Genomic DNA, 24,950 nt, shown 5'->3' on the forward strand with positions numbered 1-24,950 from the left:
GATTCACCTCAATTTCCACACAATCAGGAGTCAAGCTGCAAGGGCCCCGTCACAAGGACACGTACCCCTCTTTATTGCATGGATACAACTGTGGCACAACCTCGTCTTCATGTCCTTCCCAATGCACAGCAGCCAGATAAGATTTATGACCTCTGTTTGGATGATTTTGACTAAAATTTTTCTTTGATAAATCCAAATATCTATCAACAGGGACTGAGTAAACTAGGTTACATTTACAAATGAAGCGATAAAAGTCAGTAGTACAACTATGTTAGCTATCCTGTATATACATATGTACATAATTTTCCCCTTCTTTCTTTTCTCTTTTCCCTCATCGCAGTTGCTCTTAACTTCTGAGCAGTTTCCTTTCATTTCACAATGTCTGTCATACCTCCTAATTTTATTCACTCTTTCAGATTCTTACACTAGTGAGACAATACATTGCTTACACATGGAGTTCTGCTTTATTTCACTTATGAGTATGGTCTCTAGTTGTGACCATTTACCTGTAAAAGCCTCGAGTTTATCTTTCTTTATAGCTGAGTAACATTCCATTATATAAAAATACCACAATTTTTTTATCCAGTCCTCAGTGGATGGACATTTGGGTTGCTTCCATGATTTAGCTACTACAAATTGCATTGTTATAAACATGGGTGCACATATATCACCGTGATATGATGTTTTCAGATCTTCTGGGAAAATACCCAGGAGGGGAATAGCTGGATTGAATGGGACCTCTAGACCTAGTTTGCTGAGGAATCTCCATACTGATTTCCAACAATTAATGATTAATTATTTGATCAATATTGCATGTCTATATTTGTTTTCCTGAGTAACCACTTTGAAGTTATCAATATGTAATACAACAAACATTGTTAATTCCCTGTCACCTTGTCTGTAGTTCAGTATTGCTTATACTATTCTTGTGCTACTTTGTAAATGGTTGTCTGTTTGTTAATATGTTTTCACTCTTTTACTTTTAAAATAAAAAAAGCAAATGAAGTACTAAGAAGCTGTAAAAAAAATTTAAGAATGTCTGCATATACCATAATGAAATTATCTTGAGAGATTAAATGAAAAAAGAAATATGTGGAATATGCCATCATTTATCTAAGCAAGATAAGTATAAACTGGATATGTATATGTATTAACTCACATATTTTCTACACTTTTTTTTTTTTTGTTTTTCTCTGGTACCGGGAACTGAACTCACGACCTTGTGCTTGCCAGGCAGGCGCTTTGCCACTGAGCTAAATCCCCAGCCCCAACTCACATATTTTCTAAAAAAGATTTTAACAAATGTTAAAGTTACTTAGAGGAGGAAGAAGAGAATAGGGTGAAGAGTATAGATACAGAAGCTAGATTTCTCTGAAAATGCCTTGTGTTTTAATATGAGCATTTTACATGACAAAAAATTAAAAAGCAAGCTCTAAAATCTAAAAGTAATATGAAACCAATGTATCTGTCTAGGTGATGCAAGCAGAGAGAAACTATTAACCAATGTTACCTATTTTGAATCATCCTCTGATGTTGGTGGTGCAATACTGGTACTGTCACACTGAGACTACTGTGTGAACATTGTGAAATAAAACTAAGCAGCAATCCCACTGTTATCATTGATGTCGTGGATTTCCAACACAGGAGAAGATACAGGCGTAAATTAAAGACATTAACTTAGAACTCTTCGGTCCTCGACTTGAACTGAAGGTATTATTATGAATGTATAACAAGAAGTAGCTTTGAAAGTTTCTATTTTCTTGCACTGGGCACTGAAAATCAATTGAAACAACCTTCAGTATGAAAGCACTAGGCAGTCTTCTTTCTCAGATTATAGTTCTAAATGCCATTTCCTACTACAAAGAGCCCAATCTGCTTGAGAAAATAGCTTATTACAGGATTTAGGCTGGAACATATTATTATGATATATTATACCATTACAATAGGGAAAGTATAAGATATACTTAAAACATCTTGTCACATTGTTCAAAGAATCACAACCCAACTTGAAAAGGCTTTTGCTGACCAAAGATAGGGTGATTTGAGCAACAATACGGATAATATATGAAATTCCCTGAAATATATATTATATGTTAAAATCCATGCGATGATACCATACATTTTTAAAACACTCATTAGCAAACTAAAAATACAACTAATATTATTTGAAAATGTATACATTTTTTAAAATCACACTTTTAGTCTACCTTTCCTTATATCATACCCTTCTGAGCAAGCACTTAGAGAAGGAGCAATTTCTGTGTAGAATTAAAACAGCCAATAAATTTCAAAAACTGAATTAGAAATCATAGCACTTACATGGCACTACTTTGCAACCCCTTGTGAATGAACCCTGTAGATTTAGACATGGATATCAGTAGCTACCAACACCTAGAAAAAGACAACTAGGTAACTTTATGTGATAAACCACCTATAAAGTAATGCCTTGCTCCCCAAAAAAACCTCTGAATCAAGTAAAATCAAGCTTCCATCTGAACCACCAATTTACGAAAACAAGGAAAAAATAAATAGGTTAAAAACAACAAGGGTTCATTCAGCAAAATTCAGACTGTGGGAAATGGTACTGAAAGAAATGACCTGATTTCTTTTCTTCCAGTGATAAACTCCAAGGAAGAACAAAAAGGAGGTGGAAGGGGAATGTAGGTTAAAAGATAATTAAGAGACACAGGAACTAATGGATGTGTAAAGTTCTTTTGCTTCCTACCTCAAACAAACCACACTCACACACAGATTCATGCACTGCATGGCAACATTTAGGTCAATGATGGTCTCATAAAATTACACTGCAGCTGAAAAATTCCTATGACCTCATGAAATCATAACCACCATAAAATCATTGCTCAACACAGTACTCACATGTTTATGGTGACACTGGTGTAAAAATCTACTGCACTGAAAAATCACTGTCATATAAAAGTATGGCACATACCATTATGCACAGAACATAAAACTTGATAATGATAGTCAATGTCTATGTTACTACCTTATATATTTACCATTCTATAATTTTTATTGTGAAGTATATGCTTGAACCTATTTTTTGAAGTTTATTATGAAACCATGTATCTATCATGTTCTGCTAGCAGTAGTATTTCTTGATTGTATCAAGAGGTCACATTAACTGATTGATCTATACCATCTATGTATACATACACTCTATGATGTTTGTACAATAACAGAATTTCCTTATAATAGATCCTATCACTAAGCAACACATGAATGTATATATCTATGTTTCTGTATACACATGAATGTGTACATACATAAGCCCAGGCATTCTTGTGTATACACTCATGTGTGTGTTGTGTATGTGTGTGCAGGAAAAGTTTGGGGGGAATTCAACACTGGTTATTAGATGATACTTAGGAATCGACGTTAATTTTTGAGACATGATATTTCTGTGTTTGAGTATTTTAAAGTCACTCTAGTTCAGACAAATATTAAAATATTTACAGAGTAAATGATAAATAACTTGGACCTTCCACAAAGTAAGATGTGGGTAGAGGGGTGAGAAAGGGTATAAATAAAACAAGCTGGCCGTTTGCCAGTTTTTGTGGAAGCTGTGTGATTTGCCCAATATCCCATAGCTACCAAGCTATAATGCTAGAATGTGTATCCTAGTTGTCGGGTTATAAATTCTACACATTCTTCAATACACTGAGATGCGTTTCAAGTGCAGCTTCACAGATACCATTTCCAAATTGATTATTACTTGCAATATCTAGCCTTGTAGAATTTTCTGAGCCTTAAATAAGCTTGTACTAATAATTTCTACTGATCACAAAAATCATTGAAGCCATGTAAAATGGGTGATACATTACGAAACAGATGTTTTAAAATAAATAATCGATCCTTTGCTTAGTTGATCTGTTGTTATTGTTGTTGTTCTTTTTGTTTTTCTTTTTCTTTTCCTTTCTGTGGGGCTGGAGATCAAACCCAGGACCTCCTGCATGCTTGGCAAGCGCTGTACACTGGGCCACACCCATAAAGCCAGTGTTTTTTTAAATAAATGTTCTTAATATATTCTATGCAGAAGTGATAGTGACCATATACTAGAAATGAGCCTGAAGTGTATAGTAGTTTACAATATAAGCATTTATCAAAAAAAGTAAATTAAGAATCTAAGACCATTCATATATTCCATGGATTTACAAGTTCTTTAAAGACACCATCACTGTCTTCTTATTTATCTTGTTGTGCCGGTGATTTATGGAAACCAGAAGAGAACTGCAGTCCTGAGGACCCTAGGGTAAGATGTAATAGTACCCTAGAGGCCTAACATAATTGATATCCCTTTTAGAAATGGAGAACAAAGGAAACTATATGTCACAGTCCAGAGTCATATAAGCACAAATATTTTTAGGGTAGATGAATCTGACATGAAATCATCAGTAGCATATTGGGTGAGGTCTTTAGGCAATCTCTTTGAGGAAAGAAAACTCCTAGTCAGACACAGTTAAGTGTCAAGACGCACCTTCTTCTGAAATATTGCCAAGACATAAAAGAAATGCTAGCTTTGGAACTTTTCCAACTTGTACATCAAGTCAGCCAGGAGCCTGAGGCAGGTCAGTCTTCTTTGATGATCTTCTATTTTCACATTTGCTTATCTACTGTACCAGGATTATGTGTGTGTTATTCCTCCGTAGTATTTACTACAGAAAAACTACCTATATTATAAACCCTAGGCACAATATGGATATTATCAGACAGCAGACTATATTTACTGGCTGGCCACCGATCACTATGGTTCTAGTCAAGAATATTTTGTACCCACAATTTTTAAAAGTATATTTAGTCTTAGTTACATACTTACACCGCTGTGGTATTTTTTGGATTGATCCACATTTTAAAAACAATAAATGTTTTACAATCTAGCCTCATTATATCACTCATTTTGTGAAACCTGACTACATTTAATGTATCACATGGTCCCTCTAACTCTATATTTTGTCACTACTACTATTATTTCAGTAGAATACTTGCTACTGTTGTACTATTATGCATCACCTCTTTACCAAAGGTAACTCATGCAGCTGAGCTATTGCACCTCAGGAGAAAAGAAACACATAAGCAAGCAGATCCTCCCACCACCGCTTCTGAGCTTCGCTGCGCTAACATTCTGCATTACAGAACAATTCCAGATCTTGAAACAGACCTGTACTTTGAGAGTACTAAACGAAAACGACAGCTATGACGAGAACGAAGTCAGAGCAATACCAAGAAACTTCTGTTGTACGGCCTTCCCTTTGGTAATTATTACAGTTTGGATATTTGCCTAAAATTCACGTTTTAGAGGCCTGGCCTCCTGTGTGATGGTTTCAGCAGGAGGGGACCTTTGGGATGTGGCCAGAGTGAGGGAAGGGTCAGCGTGAATCAGGTGAGTGCCCTCACAGAAAGAGGTAAGGAGGAGTTTGTGTGCCCCTCTCCCCCGCCTAATGCTGCATTATCTAAGTGAGGGTGCGAAGAAGTCACGAGCTCTGAAGAAAAGAGCCCTCAGGAGACATTAAATCCACCAGCACCTTAATCCTAGACTTCACAGATCCACGACCGCAAGCAATAAAACGTGGTTGTTTAAAACTCACCCGGTTTATGATATTTTGTTACAGCAGCCCAAATGGATTAAGAAAGCAACGAGCTGTCACTAAAAGTTACCCCTCTTAAAAAGATGAAAATTTTACAGGACACTTTAAAGATCCTGGTTTGTTTTTTTTGTTTTGTTTTTTGTTTTCCATGTGAGACATTGCATATGGGTAGTGCAGAGATCATGAAAGAACAAATATCTAAATATATTAAAATATGAAGAAATTGGCCACAGGCCCACATCTATCATCTATCATTTTTAAAAATTTATGGAGGGCTAGGAAGACAGAGTACAACTGTATTGTCTTCCATATATATATTTTTAATGTAACTGGAAACCTACCAAAACAAACGATCCAAAAAATCATTGTCAAGAAAGCCAAAGAATGTACATTATATAGGGAAAATCATTCTTTAAAAAAATGAAAAGACTTCAGATAAATTTAACATTTTTCTTTGACAAAATTATAGGTTCACGATAGAAAAGACAAGGTTGCCTTCTTTCCCTATTTCCCCCCTTTTTCTCTCTTCATCTTCTTCCTTAATCCTCAGCAAGCATTTACTAAAGGAAAATAAAGTGCCAGGAAATGTGCAGAGCAGTTCTTTCCCTCAAGTAAAAAATAATCGAACAATTAGAGCAAACAAGCAATTTCATTACAATAAGGTTGCTTGTTCCAAGGGATGGAAACAGTAGTTGTGCTTGTGTCCAAAAGAGGGCCCCAGTAGCTCTATGTACATAGAAATCGCTCTTGATGTTACTTGAATGATATAGTCATTAATGTATCAAAAAGAGCTTCCAAGATTGTGTAACTACAATTGTACAGCAGGAGAAATTCAGTGCTACAGGCATTCATCTTGGGTCCAGAGTAGCTCAAAATGTTTTTACAATATTCATGATGGATCAAACACGATGCTCAGTAATACTGTATCCACGTATGTCAAAAGTTTTTTCAGAGTAGAGGCTGATTTCTACCTTGCTTTCGTGAGTAAAACACCCAGCATAAACATAAAGTTGGTGTTTAATACATACTAACTGCACACTCAAAACTAGACAAAAGCAGAATTAAAATTCCAAGTGTCCTTGGTAAACTGAAAATACCAACAGAAAATCAATGAAGAGTAGAGCAAGGATTTGTCCTGAAAATCAAACATTCCGGATTCAAATTCTAACAGCAACCTGTACTGGTCAGCCTTCTTCACCTTGACACAATATTTGATACACTCAGTTTAAAAGAAGGACGTGTTTACCTGCCCTCACGGTTTCAGGGCTGCCAGTCCATGGTTATCCACCCCCACTGCCTCTGGTGAGGCAGAAAATCATAGCAGAAGCCATGACAAAAAGCTACTCAGCTTACAGCAGCCAGGAAGCAGGGAGAATGCTTTTGCCAGAGAGAGAAGAAAGGACTAAGGACAAGATACACCCTTCAAACGCAGCCCAGCGTGGACCTACTTTCACCCACTGGGCTCCAACTCACAGTAGCCCGTTCAGTTGTGAACACAAATAGGGCAGCCCTGCTGATGAAGTTAGCTCCATAAACCATGACTGAATAAGCGAGAATAATGATAAGCAAGGTTTTAAGTCTAGAATAAATTATTGAATGGAATTTTAGTACTCCCTGTGGATTTCTCCCTTCTGAAATTCTGATTCTATTAAAGTCTGGTAAAGATGACATGCGCTAGAGAGCTACTATTGGGAAATTGGGAAACATGGGTTCCAGACCCAGCACTGCTGCTAGATCTGTGACCTTCAACAGATCTGGCGACTTTTCTGAACCTGGGGGACTCACTTACAAAGTCAGGTTTTAATTTTTATATACTTTCAGGTCTTCTCCTGATTCAAAAACTACAGTATAAGATGATGAAAAAGTTACATGTAAATATAATTAGATGTGTAAAGAAAAAAGTCTCAAACATCTATTCAATATTTTGATGATATTTCTTCAAAATTTACATTTTCCTTCTTGTCTAATTACTGTATATCTCTAATAACCTCCTTTTATGTTACATTTTCATTTTTCTACATCCCCAGTCTTTTGAAATTAACCTGTCCTATCATCTTCAAAGCAGCTCTTCAAATGAAATTATGTTGTACGTTACAACTCTGAGTCCTGTCACAAAGGTCTTTTCTCTTAGCCCCAGCTAGAAAGTTTTGATGTATTTAAAAGTTTAGAGAGCAATCTATAGTCATACTCAACTTACTGATAATTAAGATATCACTAATTCCTGCCCCATTCTATAAGCAACAATTTTAATTCAGACCAAGAAAGATATTTAAGCACACAAAGAACATATAAGATATATATTCAGTTAGCATTTAAGAGAGACTGAGAGATTCAATGTTCTACCTTTTCTGACATTAATCTCCAAAGACAGAGTCAAAAAGAAAATACAATGTAGCTTTAAAATACTACTCCTCCCTCCATATTGTATTGTAGTAAAATATCCATCCCTTTTAAGAACAGAAATCTACTATTCATGTTACCAATGTCTGCCGCCTGCATTATCATATTATTAGAAAAAATTCATTTACAGATATATTTTGTTTTACTCTGCCATTTGCTATAAATAAAATTAATTTTTAAGAAAGATTTACTTGGAAAAGGATTGTCTAAATTCTTCCAATGTAATTAATGCCTTCATGAGGCTTTGTCATTAATCAGAAAATTAGAAGATTGTATTGTTCAATACTCACCAAGCATTTAGCATCTAATTAGTCTTATATTGATGTTTTACAAATGCAACCGAGCTCTGTAATCAGTGATGATGCAGAGGCTGTTCCCACCCTATTCCCAAGAAACCGGTTTCTTGCACAGAAAAGAGCCCAAGAGAAATTTCTAGAAGATAAATGTTGTAGAACTAATCAGTCTAAATTTAAATTCCAGGAAAATATACATTCTAGATCACATTTGTTTAGGCATTGTGCTTTTTTTTTTTTTCAGTTCAAAGGAATAAGTTTTTAAGTGCATGAGTTCTTCAAATTTTCTTGACTTTTTTTTAATATTTCCCCAGAGCTTGAAGTTTTCATCAAATAAAATGTAAAAATTATAGAAAGTCACTAGGGGAAATCTGAGACTTATTTAAGATGTTATGGATATTATAGTACAAGTTTAATGATATAATGCTAAACTTGAAAAGAACAAATCCTTCTTAGAATTTTCAGATATAATTTGAAGCAAGACAAGTCTCTCATCAGCATTTTGTTAAGTAGAATAAATCTAATTTTTCAGTGAGTATGATTGACACGCAGTTCTCTGTACATAAAAAAAACACCGCAGCTCTGAAGGCAAAGTGTCCAATTCAAGCTTTATCCTTGCTTCCTATAAGCTGCACGACCTTATTCAATCTATTTATTTACAAAAAATGGGTAACGATAGTAATTTCCTCTGGAATTACTATGAGGAGGAAGAGAATGCTTGGAGCATTGCAAATCCTTGGGTTTAAAATTCTTAATATCTATAAGAGCCCCATAGCAAGCAAAGACCAGAGGGGACAAGTTTATCCCTCACATGTTTCCATCCATGACAACTCTGCAGAAGCACAGCCTCAGCGCTTAAAGATATCCAAGGGCTCACAGAGAACGACGTGCAAGTAGAGAGCTGTGGCCTCTCCCCCACCTTCTCCAATAGCTCTCTCTTCCGGCCATCATCAGCTTTTCTAAGAAACAGATCGTGCCCTCCATGCGCTGTGAGACCGACTTGCTGCAAGGCAGGTAAAACTCGGGAAGAAAACGAGAGAGAAACGTAACTCTTCTGGCGGAGGTCATAAAAAGCGGAGGTTCTTTTATCTCCATCATTCTTCGCCAGGACTCTCTTCCTGGTGTTTGTTAAACATTTTTCCTAGGAGATCTCATCCACCAAAAGGTTTCAACTTCTCACTCGTACGCCGATGATTCCAAAACCTGTAGCTCGAAACCCTAACTCTCCCCTGGACTGCAGACCACCATTACCACCACTCACATCTGTTCTTGGACACATTCCCAAGGGGAAATGCTCAGGTTCAAAAATGTTTAAAATTATGCCAATTATCTTCCTCTAGGTAGAATACTTTAGGGATCTCACTCTATAACCAGTCACCCAAACCAACTCTCACTGGACTCTTTTCTCTCCCATTCTCATGTATTCAGCCTTCAAGACTGCTAATTTCCACCTTCTTTTATTATCCCTTCTTTTCTTGTTTCTTTCACCTCTTTTTTTTTCCCCAGACCTTCACCAGTTAGCACCAGAATGACTGAAAAGTCTCCTGTGAGTCTCCCTGACTTCCTGCTCTACCTCCGCCAACACAGACCTTTCTGAGTAGCTTAGGAATGTGGACCTGGGTTACATGAGTACTAATAGCCCGGCAGGCACATAAAAGGTTATTTATTTATGCTATACCTAGAGTGACTACAAGATGGACATAAATAATGTAGGCACAGGAACAAGTCTCTTTGATATGACAAAGAGCTGTGAAGAGTGAAATGTTTACCCTACTTGGAAATTCTCAAGTTAGCCTCCCATATTCTACAGATGCTTGCAAGAGACACGAAAATTCTGGGTCAGAGACAGAGGACTCTTATTCACTGCACAGCAAGCAGCACCGACATGTTTGCAAAGATTTTTCAAAATCACATTGTGTTGATTTTTCTTTGTCTTTAAACCCCACAGTTGTGACACAAAGCAGCCCATGTGGCTGTCGCAACTGCATTGATCTGTGTCACAGCTGAGGAACCTTGGGCTTAGAGAACCTAGATCTTGATAATGGGCTACAAGCCAGTCTGTTCTTTGCTCTGAAGGAAGACATTATTTTCTGGACAGTAAGCAAATCTTCCTTCTGATTCAGAGATTTAAAGAAGGTGTTACCTTCCACAGCTGGTCACTTTCGAAACACCCTTGAAAAGATATTATAGAAGAAAAGAGTAGTGTCCTGTGAGAACCATGGATAACTCTCTCTAAGTAAGTAGTGAGGCTTCAAATTCATACCAGCCTCTGAAACTCACCAGTTGTATGATTTCTATCTTTGTCCACTTCAGAATAGCACTCATCCCTAACTCTGACATTTTACAATATCAAATGAAATCATGTGCATGTAAGTGTTTTATAAACCAGGCGTGGTGGCGCACACCTGTAATCCCAGCACTCGGGAGGCTGAGGCAGGAGGATTGCTGTGAATTTGAGACCAACCTGGGCTACAAAGTGAGCTCAAGGCCAGCCTGAATTGCAGAGTGAGACCTTGTCTCCAAAAGACAAAAAAAAAGTGTTTTATAAACAACACAGCATAATGCAAATTATTTCTTCTGTATTCTTGTAGAAATATTTTCTTGGTTCTTATGGAAATGAAAGGAAAATAATTTAGATCACCAGGATAAAAATTAAGCATCAATTAATAAAACATTTACTAAATGTTTCCCTTGAGTGGTATAAGGTAAAAAATAAGACACATTCCTTGACTGCAAGATTTCACAGACTAACAGCTCAATAGCAAAAAAAAGACCCCAAAGAACCTGATTTTAAAACAAGCAAAAGACCTGACTAGACATCCTTAAAGAAAGATAGATAAAAGTCCAACAGGTATTTGAAGAACTACTTAGCCTTGCTAATTATCAATAAAATGAGTATCAAAACCACAATGAGGTAATATCTCACCCTAATTAGGATGGCCATTAAAAAAAAAAAAAAAAACACTTGCAAAGCTATGCAAAAAGGGGAACACTATGCCCTGTTGTGGAAATGTAAATTCGGACAGCCATTACGGAAAACAATATGGGAGGTCCCCAAAAAATTAAACATAGAACTACCATGATCCAGCCATGCCACTGTTGTGTATACGTGATACCCAAAGAAATGAAGTTATTATTTCGAAGAACATCTGCACTCCTGTGTTTATTGCAGCATCATTCACAGTAGTTAAGATAGGGAACCACCCTAGGTAGGCATCCACTCAAAGGAATACATAGATTTTTAAAAGTGGTGTGTACGTATACACCACAGAATACTATTCATTCAAAAGCGTGAAGCCTCGGGCTGGGGATTTAGCTCCATGGTGCAGCGCCTGCCTGGCAAGCGGGAGGTCTTGAGTTTGATTTTCAGTATTCCGCTCCCCCCAAAATGAATTCTTCTCATTTGAAAGAACATAAAGAAACTTGGAGGACATATGCCAAGTAAGATAATCCCAGCACAGCAGACAATGGATCAATGGGTCCGAAGTTACAATTGGATAAAGGAATAAGTTGCAGTCTATCACAAGTAAGGTGACTACAATTAACAATAAATTACCATGTACTTCAAAATAACTAGAAGAGAAGATTTTATCTTACCACAAAGTGGTACTTAAGGAGATGTATACACTGATTACCCTTATATGATCATTACACTATTTATACAAATAACAAAAATGTTACACCCCATAAATATGCAGTTATGTGTCAATCAAAAGAGTAGTAATAGCTTTGAACTAAAAAAAAAAATTATCCATCGCTTCTCAGCCTTTTGGCTAAGATCAAGTGTAAAAAAATGATCCAGGCTGAATAATGAGGTTGAAGAGAGAATCGGAAACGGCGCAGCGGAGATGCACAAGATATCAAAAGCAGGAATATTTGCCACCGGATTCTCCAAAGAAGAGGAGAAAGACTTTGGGCCAAAAGAATTGACGGATAGGAGTCAGAAGGAATAAGTCTGATCGCACAGAAGGGCATCTGTAGTTAATAATAATATACATTTCAAACTATCCAGAAAAGAGGATTTTTAATGTTGTCACAGCAAAGAAAGTACAAATACTGGAAGTGAGAGATATTTCTAATTGTCCCAATTTGATCATTACACAATGTATGCATGTATTGAACATCACACTGTACCCCCTAAACACATAAAAATTATACATCAATTAAAATAAAACATTTTATAGGTGGGCCCAATGGTGCAAACCTATAACCCCAGCACTCTTGGAGGCTGAGGCAGGAGAATAGCAAATTCAATCCCAGTCTGGGACTCCATCTCAAAAGGAACTTGTAAAGGGCAGGCAATGTAGCTCAGGGCAAAGACCCTAGGTTCAATCACTAGTACTGAAAAAAATATTTTAAAAAGGTATTTCATCACATAGGGAATAAGCAGATCAAAAGGACAGTGACCAAGACAGGTTCCAGTGGCAGAGTGAATTGAAGAAGTATATGGCCACCATTAGCTTAGAGACCTTGGAGGAATCTAAGTAATCATTAAATTCAACAATCGCATTTGCCAATGCAAAACTGATGGTGAGAATGTTTGGTAACTTTCTCAAGCATTGATAGTTCTCTGGTGGCAAGGTCAGAAGTAGGAGCCATCGCGTCTGACCTTTAGTTTGGTAAAAGGCCTTCCTAGGAGTTTCCTTTCCCTGGGTAGAGTTCTTTTTTTAAGTCAGAGGGCAGGAATGTGGTTTTGCACCATACATTTTTCTCTCCTGTACAGCTTTCCTTCAGTTGCCATTTTCATCCCCTCAGAATTATGATGAGTTTGTTCTTTCCATAACTTTACTGAAAGATTGATGTTCTCTTTCCTTTGTATAAAAATGCCGTTTTGAATGAATTTTCCCTCTGGTCTCGGTTTTCTTCCTCAGCTTCCCTCTATCTGGCTCCTTACGGAACAATTCCCCTTCCCCATCACATCCTACAGAAACACTAACCTTGTCGCCTTCCCCAAACCTAACTGCCCGTTATTCCATTTTTTCATCGTCTGTTCGCTCCACTCTACCACACATCCATCCAGTGCACCTGCAGCAAATTTCACAAAACGTAAAGTGAACTATTAGCCACCAACGCTTAAATTCACTTAAATACTGGATGTAATCAACTGCTAGGGAAAGATGGAAGGCAAAGAAAACCACAGCTCGTCCAGTCTTCCTAGGAATAAAATGTGGATTCTACACCAAAGTAAAATTCACCAGTTTGCAGTAAGCTTGATTTTGACTCCATTTATTGATTTTTAGAATCTTTCTATATTTATCGCTAATCTCATGTTAGAATTAAGTTGAGAAAAAAGACTAGAAATATATTTTTAAATAAATCCCTCAGTAGCCCTAACTCAATAACCTTAGATATTAATTGCATAAGCTAAGTGTTCCGGGACAATACAGTGAAAAAACCAGGTTCCTTCAATTTAAAGCATGGCTTCAGAATCATTAAAGAGTTCAAAAGTGTTTTGTACTTCAAAGAGAGAAGTGTTTAGGAATGCTAATATGGCACATAGTTATAATGCAATCCTTAACTAAACACAAAGCAAAACTATTCCACTTTAAATTTTTATGATCTAATGAATTGACTTTTTAGATTTTATTAAACATAGAGGTTTTTTAAATAAACAAATATAGTCAGAGAGTTTTAATTTTTTGAAATCTTCTATAACAGCAAGCACTTAAAAGCTGTACTTAACCAAGAAGGACCAAAGTATAATCAATAAATATTTAAATGCATACTGTCTGTACTAAGTAACATTTAGAATTAGGACAGCAGGTTTTCCAATATCTCTGAAGTCAAGAATAATGGTATCACAGTCAATAGTGTTAATGAAGTTTTTTAAAAAAACAAATCTGGTTCATGATAAATTATGAATATGGTAATTATGCAGATAAGAATAAATGGCCTTAAATTCCCTAATGAGTGATGAGTCAAGTTACTGACAGAGGCAATCAAAATATATTCCATATGAGATTAACAACACTTAAATTTGACACTGACAAATATTTAACGTATACAGCAGTAAAATCACAAGCATATGTCATCTCTAATTCTCCAGGTTACGATAAATCAAGTAAAGAATGAAGATTTTGGTTAGTATGCTTATTTCACTTGTGTTCTTGACCTTCTGACTAGAATGTATACATTTTTACATTCACGTTAGAGATGAAAGGTGTAGGCTGAAATAAATATTCCCTACACATACACGCAGATGCAATGAAAATTATTCAAGAATGCTTCTTCACACATTTAAGAAGCATACAAAACAATAGGTAACTATTGATTATCTTCCCATTAAGTTTATTCAGTCCCTGTTATTGCTAGACACTATTCTAAACAGTTGGGAATCAATATAAATAAGATATATATAGTTCTACCTCACAGAGCTTACAGTCTAACAGACTGAATAAAATGAATTCATATCATTACTCAGATGTACACAAAACTATTTTATATATGTACATGTATATATGCATATGTATGTATATGCATGTGTATATGTATGTATATGTGCATATGTATATGTGTATATATGCATATGTACATGTATATGCAAATTAGAAACTTCTAAGCACTTAGAACAAAGAAAATAAGTAAGATTTAACAGCATGAATGTTGCAAAGTATAATCATATAGCTTAGAAAAAACAAATTATTCACTCCCTGAGAATAACACTGTCTAAATCAAATCTCAATTTATAATTAATATATCACCATAAGTAAACATAAAAGTTTCCACAGTGCTGACAAAACTGTTAACAAAACATTTTACCCAGTAGACAGAGCGTGTGATGTGAGCATCAGGTGATACAGCTGAAGAGAGTCACACATCTGAGCTACAGCAATGTCTGACATTAGGAAAACTGGGTTAGGGAACAAAATGCTTTAATGTATGAAGATTAAAAAGGTCAAGCTTGCCGGGGATTTAGCTCAGTGGCACAAGTGCCTGCCTGGCAAGTGCAAGGTCCTGAGTTCGATTCCCAGTACCAGAAAAAAAAAGTCAAGCTCCCTCTATCACAAAGTATTACGTCTCAGTAATAAACAGATAACCCTTGGAAAATTACTCAAGATTAGCAGAGCAAGGGGGCTGGGGATTTAGCTCAGCAGCACAGCACCTGCCTGGCAAGCGTGAGGTCATGAGTTCAATTCCTGGTACCGGAAAAAAACCAAAACCAAAAAAAAAAAAAAAAAAAGATTAGCAGAGCAGAACATCTTTTAAGAAAACATTACTCACTGTAAGGCTGCATGCCCAATAAATACACAAGGAAAACCCCATCTTTTTTCAAAGCCTGTCCTTCCACACACTCATATTGCTACTCAAATAGAATAAAAGTCTAGTGACAAAAATTTTGAGTTCTCAACTTTTAATTAGCAGTTACTATTGAAAATGCAAGGATGATTTGCAAAGCTCAAATTAACCCTGTATGCTAGACTATATCTGAGTATGAAATAATGTCTTAGCTATGAGATGAATAAACTGATTTCTTCAAACTGTAGCAGGCGAGCCCAACTTACACTAATATGTCTGGTTTATGGTTCAGAGGACAGAGGGTCTCAGATTAGTCTGAGAAAAGTGCTGAGTCAGTGGCCAGGATCAGGCTGTCTACAAAGTAAAAGTTGAAGGCACCCTGCCTTTGTGAATGAACGGAATAATATTCATTGATAAAATACTCTCTCAAGCCTCACAACACCAACCAACAGCATTAGCTCCCTCTTGAAGCCTGTTAGAAATGCAGAATCTCAGGCCCGATTTTGGAACCTCTATTTTAGCAAAACTTCCCCCAAGTAATTTGTGTATACAAACCAAAGTTGGAGAGGCACGAACCCTAATCTAAGAAAGAAGGTACTAAGGAGCCCATTCCAAATATTTGGCATGAATTTAAACTTCTGCATTCTCAATACATTTCTTACAGCCACCAATTTCAAAGAGAGCTTGATGTCAACCATACAATGAGTCATCAGAAAAAGCAAAACTAATATAAGCCACTCATCTTTCTCATTCTGCAGCTGAGCCCTTACTGACAACCAGCTTGGCTCCATATGCAAGAGGGGCTGGAGGATTATGGGTAGAGATGGCAGAACGGCCAGGGTACACATACCCCAACTAGCTGTCATCACGTACCCCTCTGTCCACAGTGACATGGTGATGACCCTTAACCTGCACGTGGCCTGCACATAGGTCTGTTGACCCATACAGGATTTCACATTTGAATTTATTGCCATCGTTTATAAATCTGAAAATTGCACATTAGAAAGTCTGCACATCTAGGTTCTCTTCTAAAAATCAGAAAAATCTAGCAACACCACATGGCAGTGTGGTAACGTGTTAGTGCCAAAGCTCAGCGGTCCCCACTAGATATTGGCCAGAATCTCCACCATTCCCTGGGGTCTCCCTAGCACTGTGGCAGAGGCTGTCAGTTGTCATTTGTCAACTTCCACTTGGTCTGCTTCACTCATTCACATTCTCAGCCTGACTCTTTTTTTTTTTTTTCTGGTACCAGGAATCGAACTCACAACCTCGTGCTTGCCAGGCAGGCGCTATGCCGCTGAGCTAAATCCCCAGCCCCTCAGCCTGACTCTTAACAGATGTTTGAATCTGCAGCTCCTTCAAGAGGCTCCTGAGCCCATCATGTCTCTGATCAAAAGTCAGAAACATGTATTTCAGGAAAAAGAGCTACTGTTTGTATCAACTTAGTTTGATGAAAGACTTTGTGAGCTAGAGGTGACCTGCTGCATCACACAACTCACCCTGATACATACAATGATATCTTTCTGCGCAGTCTATTCCAACCCAAGCAGTTTATTTTAACTAGTTGTTTTCAGACCTGCTCTTCAAATTTATAAACAAGAATTATTAGCACAGGCAGCTACCATACAATACATTGTTAAGCCATTTCTTTAGATTTGCCTCAAAACTTCAAGTAAAATATTGAAAAGAAAAGATCCCCTGAGAAGGAGTCCTTGTCATATTTTATCACTGAGATGCCCCAAGTATCTAGAAAATGCTTTCTATTTATGGAATGAATGTTCCTATTCCCTAAAAATTCATATGGTGAAACCTAAATCCCTAGTATGATCATCCTTTAAGGTGGGGATTTTGGGGAGGTCATGAAAGTGGAATCCCTATATATGAGAAAGTGCCTTTATAAGAGAAATGACCTCTCCCCCCATCTTCCCCCCTCTCTCTCTTTCTCTCTCTCCCTCCCCCCTTCTCTCTCTCCCTCCCTCCCTCACCTTGATCTTCAACTTCTAGCTTGCAGAACTATAAGAAATAAATGTTTGGATACATGTCCCCCAGCCAATAGTATTTTTATTTTAACAAAACTGACTGATACTGCCAAATAAATGTTTATTGAATAAGTGAATAGATTTTCCTAGAAGATTATAAATGTTAAAAACTCACACACAGATTTTGAATGAATGTGTTTAATTACCATGTAACACATAAAGAGTATTCATTAGCAAATGAATAAACTAACCAAGTTCTACTTGGGTTGATCAAACTAATCCACTTGAGCTCAGGAACTATGAAAACCAGGACCAGAAGTACCACGACTCATAAGCCTGAACAGCGTGAAACCCATGGCCTAGCACAACTAGTTTACAACAACAACAACAAAATTATAACGACTAAACAACATAGCAAAACTGAATTATAAGACATAGTCTGGGGGCTGGGGATTTAGCTCAGCGGCATAGCACCTGCCTGGCAAGCGCAAGGTCATGAGTTCGATTCCTGGTACCAGAAGAAAAACAAACAAACACAAAAAAAGTCTTAGTCTGATTCAATTTTATGTCCCCAGGCTGTTTTCTTTCAACACCACTGTCATCATCATCATTGTCACCAATCCAATCTTGCAAAGCTGGAGAATTTGTTCAGGTTCCTTATTTACTGAAGTATATCTATGGAATATTTATAGACATGCCTGTAACTATATGATCGATGCTCCCCTGACTTTAAAAAATTAATAATAAGCTCCTCAAGGCAAACAGAAGGCATGCACTCCACATCATGATGCTGCGTGGGGTCAACACATGAAAAAAAATACTTTTTCAGGTATCCTAAAAGTATCCCTGAATAAGACAGGGTGCGGAGAAACTGAGGTACAAGAAAATAAAGTGCTTTTCTTACAGTCTCATGGTTACTTATTTCCAGAGGTACAAAAATATCTCTGATCTCTTGCCGCCATCCCACATTGGTGTTATATTATAATACTATTAGTCATTTGCTAATCACAAGAGCAAATCAATGAATTTTAACCAGAGACAACTGATGGAAGGAGAAAATATATCTTCAAAGAGCAAACTCCAAATTTCGATTCAGTGCTGAGCATATATTTATAAAAACACCAACCCCTGTTCTGAAAGGGTTTGTGATGAGTAAACGTGTATTTCAGCAGGAAACAATTGTCATATAACATCCCAAGAACTAAACATGAAAAAAAATCAACTTGTGTGAGAATTTTTCTCTCAACTTAACGGATCCCCAAATGGGGCGTCTTTTTTGTGGAGTGTGAATGCACTTTTGCTTTCCTGTTAGCCTTTGGAGTGTCTCTCTGAGGCGTGTACATCCTTCCTCCTGGACACCATAAACAAGAAGAATTAGAGTTACAGTTCATTCAGTTCAACTCAACTTTCTGAAGAAACACTGAAACAGAAGCAAGAGCAGATCACTACTACTATGTCTGCTGGCTATTTCTAAGGAAAAAGTTTCTGCATACTCAGCACCAACAAAGTTGAGCATGCCATTCCCTAGGTATAAAAGGTTAAGCTAAGAAAAAAAAAAAGTTACAATAACCAGGTGTTCCTGTCCTAAGTAAAATAGTACTGAGCAGTGCCTCTGTGAATTTGGAATTGGCCACACACTAACACATACTATAAACCTAGAATATATATATGATTCCTCCCTCAGACGTTCTGAGTTTGTCTTTTCTGAGTTCCCACCTGGTGAGGGCAGTTATACATTCATTCCCTTAGTATATAACGCTCTGTTACTTCCATAAACCAAGTTGAGAGCTTACCTGCTCAAGGAATATATTCCAACAAAGTCTCTCATCTATCACTGAGCTGAAGTTTTGTTTTTTAGGTTCCTGTGACCATGGAACACGTTTTTAGTTCCCTACCTTCGCTTGCTCCAATCCATAAAGACAAAAAAATACAAAGCTAGGAAAAAAGCAAAGTACATACTTTCATTTCCTCTTTCCCCTTCCCCTCCCCCCTTCCTGCCTCACCCACGTCTTCCTCCTCCTCCTCCATTTCTGGTATTGGGATTTGAATCCAGGCCTTCACACTGAACCATGTCCTCAGGCCTTTTCTTAAGTCTTCTAGTTTTAGACAGGTTTTCGCTAACTCATTAATTTACCCAAGCTGGGCTCAACTTGGGATCCTCCTGCCTCGGCCTACCAAAATGCTGGGATGACAGGTGTGCAACATCATACTTAGCTATTTTTATATAGATTTTTCTCATAATAAACCAAGAATATTATGGGTATTAGAAATTTGGACCATTAGAAGAGAGAAAGTATAATTATTCCATGAATACTTAAGTATTGGGATCTCCACGGACATTTTATAAAGGAAGAGAAGGGCTCAGCTGCAAAACAAAACATGGAAGGAAACAGGGTGGAATTTTAACATAAAGAATAATTTTAAATGATAGGTTTTTATTTTTTTTTCTGCTGGAAGAATCTGTCTCCACATAGACCCAAGCCAATCTGACTTGAAAACTTTTAATTCCAAAGCATACTTTTCCAAAAATCTTCTGTCTAGTGTCTATTATGGATACTTTCATAGGCCTGTTCATAAAGAACTACCTAATCCACACAAGCAAAATGTCGTTCTGTGTTATTAAGCTCAACAAAAAGCTCCATATGCAATGGTAGGAGGCCATAGGCAGTTAACGCTGCAAACTGGAAGGTTTAGAATCTTTGCAGGACCTTTAAAGGGCAACCCAGCTGCCCATTCATGTGTCTGCAATTAGATAGTGACGAGCTCACAGCAGCAAAATTCATAAAAATATGAAAATATTTAGTAACACAAACCTTGCATTCATCAAAAGCCACTCTGAACTCTCCAGGATTCGTGCGGGTAGTTAGTTTTACATAGCTCAAGGAGATTAAAGAGCAAACGAGGCTTATTTCTCTCGTCTTCTCTATTTCGGCCAAGTGCTAAATTCAGCCTATTGCCGTAATTGCTAGAATGCAACATGACCACATTATTGAATCTTACTGTAGAGCATTTCCAAAATCTACTACATAAAAGAAGCACTATGAACATAAATTTAATTGAAATACTGCATTTGTACCGTAGCAATACTACTATTGCTAGAGGAAAGGAAAATGTACCTGAGTTAAGTGGCCATTCAGGGGAAATTTTAAAGTAATTACAGCCAGTGCGGAATAATTTAGGACACCGAAGGAACTGAAGAAAAGGGTTTAATTTAACATAAGCAAATAAATTGATTCATTAGTTATATTCCTACTTTACACGGGCCACTGTGAACACAACAGAATAACCCTCTTAGGGTGATATATTCACTTTTCACTTTATATCCCAGCAGACTGGAAGTCTTTTATTTTCCAATGACAATAATGATCAATTGCAGAAGTGAGCTGATTTACATCAATCCCAGTTATTAGCTTACCTGTCTACCATACGAGAAGAAATCTAGCACACACACTGGAAGTAGGTAGGTTTTAGAAATCGAACATAATTTGGGAGGGTAATATCAAATGTTTCAGGAAAATTTGTACATGCCAAACCACAATAGTATGCTTCAATGTAAAGCAAAGTTTGTGTTTTGACTGTAGTAGAATATATTTAATAAAGGCAACATATAAATACATTGAGTATTTAAAATGTGTTGGAATTGCTAGCTGCGGTGTCAACGAACACATTCCAAAATGTGTCTACATTGAGCAGAAAATGGATTTTTTTTTTTGGTTTTATAGCCTAGCAAATAAAATTATCTTCAAAAGAAAAACTGAAGAAAAATAGACTGTATACAACAGTAGCTCAAACAATAAAACCCAATTATAAAGAACCTTGTTAAATTATAGATACAACTATGCTATAGGTTAAATGATCTAAACTATTGAAAAACTATGTATCTAAAAATGTGGACTTTAATAGTTTTTCCTGCCATTTAACAAAAAAAATCAGTATTTTACATAGGTGTCATTAAAAACTTTTGTGTGTGCGTGTGTGTGTATACATATATATATAGAGAGAGAGAGAAAGCGATTTCACAAGTACATGTTACATACAGCTGAATTTAAATACTACTTGTTTCACATTGTAATAAGTCTAAAATTTCTGTAAGAATAAAAAATTAGTGTTATTTCATTGATAAAGACACTGAACCTCTGCACTGAAGGAAAAGAGTCAGATCTCCTGGAATTTACCAAATAACTCAGTGGCCAATGACAACAAAAACACAGAAACTAACTTCTAGGTCGGTATTGGTCAGGTCCTCCTGTCAATCACTCATTTCAAACTGTGTTCCAAGCCTAAAGGAAAGCTGTTCTTTAAAAAGACTCCTGGCAACTCATTGTAAAAGTATTCCTTTTCTTTCCGTGGAATAATTAAATAGTTCTACGTTTTCCAAGTTGTTCAAAATAATCACAGAATTTTCAAACAAAACAGCACATTCGTCGTGTTATACGTCATTGCGAAGACCAATGATTCAAAAGCAAGATACAGCATGGACTGTGTAGGTGTGTGGGCCGGCTGTGAGGGTGATTCAGCTGGCTGGGCCCTCCTATCTAGCAGCAATCTGTATTAATGCACTTCCTCTCATTGTTTTGATGGGGCCCTACTAATAATAGATTGATGAATTGCATTTGTAAATGTCAGGCATAGGTCAAAGGGGACTGCTGGATGCTTATTTCATTTCAATTTATGATTTTTTCACCAAGAAAACAAAATTACATTACACAGTCAAGTTCCTTATTTTTGCTTGAATTTTCAATGAGCAAAACAGCTGCAGAATAATGTGACTTAATGAGGCATCCCTAATAAAATATTAGAGAATTAAAGGCAGGGGCACTGAACGGTTTGTACTCTGGTTGTTTCATCTTTTCAAGTATATTGGAAATAACTGATGACACTTTGGAATATTCCTCATTTGAGACATGCATTAGAAAGCTCACCAGTAAATGCTCGCTAGCAGGCAGTTAGAGCTGAACTTGGGCACAATCATAACAATACTCTTTTTTAGGAACCATGATAAGAAATGCCTTGAAAACGCTGGAGACCCACCTCACCCTTTCTCTGTAGAGTAACCCATAGCACGCGGCCAGTGCTAAATCAACCTGAAAATGTGCTTCGTACATGTCAGCACAAAAGTACACTTTAAGGTGATCATCAGAGCACTTTGTGGACCACCTTGGATTCACGACTATTAGAATTTTCTGATAGGACATAAAATAATCCTTCTGAAATTTTCTATCATCCCCAAAGTTTCACCGTTCTATAAATTTTTAAAAAGGAAAAGTGGCCATGTCTAAAAACAGATTTACTATTTACAGTCATGTCATCACATTTTATAACTTGGTGGTTAGTAAATACTGTAGTGCCGTCTCTAAGCAGTATATTTCCATTCTGACACAGGTCCCTGAGCAAGCTAAAGGATCTTCACTCTTCGAGGTGTCATTGTTAAAACAGTTCATATTTTTCCAATTCAGAATCCCATATACTCAGAAACCTTAGACCCCCTCTAGCATAACTTGTAGAATTACATAGGTGTTTGCTTTAATGTCAAGGTTTTTAGGCTCTTCTTTAAGAGATATATGTCTTGGCACTATATATAAATATGAGTTCAAGTATCCTAAACTACTACATTTTAAAGGCAAGAAAAGATTCAAGATTTTCATCTGAAAATAATGCTTTCTTTGAATAAAACACAGGAAAACTGTTACTTGTATCTGCCTCTTAAACAATTCCCAGTGTCTAAGTATTCAATGTCTAAGACTGCTCTCGAAGTCTTATATCTATAATTAGTATAACTCAGTTGTTTTCACTGAAAATTAGGAAAATGAAAATAACCTCAGCTTCAGTGTGGTTATGGATGGCCTTTGAGTGGTTAGTGGTGGCTTTAAAAAATTAAGGTTCTAAAAAGGTTAAAATCCAACTGACCCAGGATGAAATCCAGAGCAAAGTAGGAAAAGAGACAATTAAATGAAACATGCCGGATATTCTAGTTAAAGACATGTACTAATAAAATAATTTAAAAGGAAAAAAATTAAGGATGTGAGGTGTCAGTTCCAAATGATTCACCCATCTGAAAGAAATATGCACACAGAAAAGCTGGAATAAATACAAATAACTCTAACGTTCTGGAGTGTTTTTAAGTCCTAGAAGTATTTTTAATTTTCTTTACCAGTTATTTTGTTTTATCACTTTAATTCAAAACCTTAAATTAATTCCTCATTTGACTTAGCTTATATTGCCTAATTGAGCAGTTTTGAAGTGTCAGTTGATAGTCTGAACGTGGGCTTCTAAAACAATCTAGCTGGGAAGACAGGAACCAGATAATTACCACCCAGTCAATAGTCATTGAAATTCATCCTGTCCTGAGTGGAGGACCCTCATCACTAAGTGCTTTGGGGATACTTTTCAGAGAAGACTGCAGGGGCCTGAGTGGTTTTCGCGAGTTTTTTAACCTACGAACAACATTATAAAATTCAAGAGGGGATTTCACAGTCCCAGAAAGAGGACGTTTTCTTTTCTCTCACAAGCCAAACACCCAGCACGAGGCGCGGGGAAGCGGCCACTGTAGTAACGACCCTGTGACTCCCCACGCTTCAAGCAATTGTTAAACACTCGCTCGGGAAGTGGAATACCGAATACGCAAGCACTGCGCCGGGTCCACCCCAGCGGCTCTGCCAGAGCCGGGGTTCGACCTTCGCAGGCGGAGGCTGGATAGCTCAAACTGCAGCTCTAGGAGAAACCGGGCGACGACTCCTCAACTTTCCCTTTCAAAAGCAGTTTCTGGAAACACCCCGATCCCCAGTGATAAGTGAAGATCAGTAGCCTAGAGAAAACACCTCGGGTAGACACTAGCCTTTCAGAATAGAAGCGGGAAGAGAGAAAAGCAGCTGGACAGGGAAACTGGGCATTAATAGTAAGATTTGTCAAACATCTCATCAGAAGAAATGAAAAGTAGTTTCCCCGAAGCTGGTTTTTTCCTGAACGCTGCTCAGCAAAGGATCCCTTTACAAAGCCCTATTCATTAATAAAGTGTCTGTCCCTACATCTAATAACCCTTTAAACAGATGAGGCTCGGGAACTTACAGCACGATTCTTTATGAAAATACAGTAGTTAGAGGTGGAGAGATCAGTAGCCTCCCTGCAACGCCCACCCTCTGCAGACAGGCCTGGGAAGGAACTAATCAGAAGTGGACAGAAAGTAGGGATCGCGGGTGGGCGACCTGACACAGTCCCTTGACCGCCGATCCTCGCTTGAACGCGACCCCTCACTCCGAAGTAGGAGTTCCCGGTGGTTTCCGGCCAGGCTGGGTCTGGGCGCCGGATCGCAGCAATGGAGCCCCGCTTCGGCTCTCCGCCGGCCGGCGACCGAGCGCGGAGGAGCCGGGCGGAGAGGAGAGGGCACCGCTCCGCAGCCTGCTGGGCACCGCTCCGCCCTGCCCAGGCCCCGGGAGCCTCCG

The 24,950-nt window shown here is 37.5% G+C and overlaps 1 protein-coding gene across 1 annotated transcript in view; it reads right to left on the reverse strand.

The window, feature by feature from the left end:
* The window catches only part of Fam19a2 (family with sequence similarity 19 (chemokine (C-C motif)-like), member A2), a 415,567-nt gene extending 390,952 nt beyond the window's left edge, over positions 1–24,615 (reverse strand). The window contains exon 1 of the mRNA XM_013521030.1: positions 24,577–24,615. The gene's annotated coding sequence lies outside the window, so the exon portion shown is untranslated. The remainder of the gene's footprint in view (positions 1–24,576) is intronic.
* Positions 24,616–24,950: the final 335 nt, after the last annotated feature.

This window comes from Chinchilla lanigera, unplaced genomic scaffold (genome assembly GCF_000276665.1).
Source record: "Chinchilla lanigera isolate Chin_1 unplaced genomic scaffold, ChiLan1.0 scaffold00057, whole genome shotgun sequence".
Taxonomy (NCBI): Eukaryota; Metazoa; Chordata; class Mammalia; order Rodentia; family Chinchillidae; genus Chinchilla; species Chinchilla lanigera.